The 1,712-nt window shown below is 35.5% G+C and overlaps 1 non-coding gene across 1 annotated transcript; it reads right to left on the bottom strand.

Annotated features, from left to right (window-relative positions):
• Nucleotides 1-874: 874 nt before the first annotated feature.
• On the bottom strand, nucleotides 875-1,064 carry LOC125155902 (U2 spliceosomal RNA). The gene has a single exon (XR_007148418.1). It is a non-coding gene; the product is annotated as a U2 spliceosomal RNA (small nuclear RNA).
• Nucleotides 1,065-1,712: the final 648 nt, after the last annotated feature.

Here is a 1,712-nt window from a genome sequence, read left to right on the forward strand (position 1 = left end):
GTCTCCCATTGAAACACGTATAGGTTGTTTTCAGGCACTGACTATCACCACAATAATTAAGTGATTTTCTGTGTACCTGTATTTCTTTTGTGAGAATATAATTTAGGAATAGAAACTTGGAAGAGGAATTGATGGATCAAAAGTTATGAGCATATTGTGTGTGAATAGTGCTGAAATTGTCCTTCAGAGGGATGTAGGAATTTATATTAACACCACACTCTCTCCAAGATTGCTTTTTGTCAATTTTTTTTGGTCTTTTCCAACATATTGGGTGAAAAAAAGACTCTTATTGTGATTTTAACTTTCATTTCTCCTAATATGGGTAGAACTTCAACATCTTCCTATATTACTTAAAAACTTTTTTAATGTTTATTTATATTTGTGAGAGAGAGAGAGAGAGAGAGAGAGACAGAGAGAGTGTGCACGTGGCTGGGGGAGGGGCAGAGAGAGAGGGAGATACAGAATCTGAAGCAGGTTCCAGGCTCTGAGCTGTCAGCAGAGTCTTATGCAGGGCTTGAACTCACGAACCATGAGACCATGACAGGAGCCAAAGTTGGACACTCAACTGACTGAGCCACCCAGGCACCCCTCACATCTTCCTATTCTAAAACCATTTGTATTTTTGGTGAATTGATTATGTTTTTTTGCCCATTTTCCCATTTTTCCATATAGTTGTAAGGCATTTTTTTTTAACGATTTGTAGATATTTGTGAGTATGGAAATTAGCCCTTTGTGTTTATATGTTGAAAATAATTTCCCTGAGTTTATTAGCATAAATTTAACATTTTTATGTAGCAAAACTATCGATTTTTTTCTTACATGGCTTTTGTGTGTTTTATCAGTCTTTATTTTATTTTATTTTTTTATTCCCCTGAGGGGGTACACCATTACTGGAGGTACTGCAGTTCCAGATTGATGCGTGGAGTGGACAGAGTAAGCTCCTATTCCATTTCCTGCTCCAAAAATCCGTTTGATATACTGCCCTTGGATAGAGGACACACCAGAGATTAAACTGATAAGAACAAATAGTATGCTTGATCTTAGCTAAAAGGCTGAGAAGCCACATCATGTCAGGTTTTAAAAGGTCCCCAAGTCTGAGACTGCTTTTAAAATTCTTCCATATTTCCTTCCAGTATTTTCATTATCTCATTTTTCCCTTTAGTATACTTAATCTGGCTAAAATTTGTTTTGATGTAATCCAGAGTATTTTTTTCCTAGATGGCTCCCCAAAACTCTCTGACTAATTTATTGACAATTCATCTTCACCATTGATTTGAAGTGTTCATGTCTCAAAATTGTCCCCATAAGTATCTGTATATTTCTTGACTCTTATGTTGAGTGATCTGTATATTTCTTTATGTGCATGTAGTAGACTATTTGATTACTATTGCATTTTAATAGGTTTCAAAATCAAGACAAGAATGCCCCCTGCCATCACCTGTATTCAACATCATACTGAAAGTCCAAGCCAGAGCAATAAGGCAAGAAAAGAAAAGGCATTCAAATAGGAAAGGAAGAAGTAAAATTGTCTCTATTTTCAGAAGACATGATCTTATACATGGAAAATACTAAAGATTACACACACACACACACACACAGACAGAAAAAAAAACTTTTAGTACTAATAAACAAATTCAGCAAAGTTACAGAACACAAATCAACATAGAAGTCAGTTGCATTTATGCACACCAACAATAAGCTATCCCAAAAGG

The sequence above is a fragment of the Prionailurus viverrinus genome, chromosome F1 (assembly GCF_022837055.1).
Source record: "Prionailurus viverrinus isolate Anna chromosome F1, UM_Priviv_1.0, whole genome shotgun sequence".
NCBI classification, from domain to species: domain Eukaryota; kingdom Metazoa; phylum Chordata; class Mammalia; order Carnivora; family Felidae; genus Prionailurus; species Prionailurus viverrinus.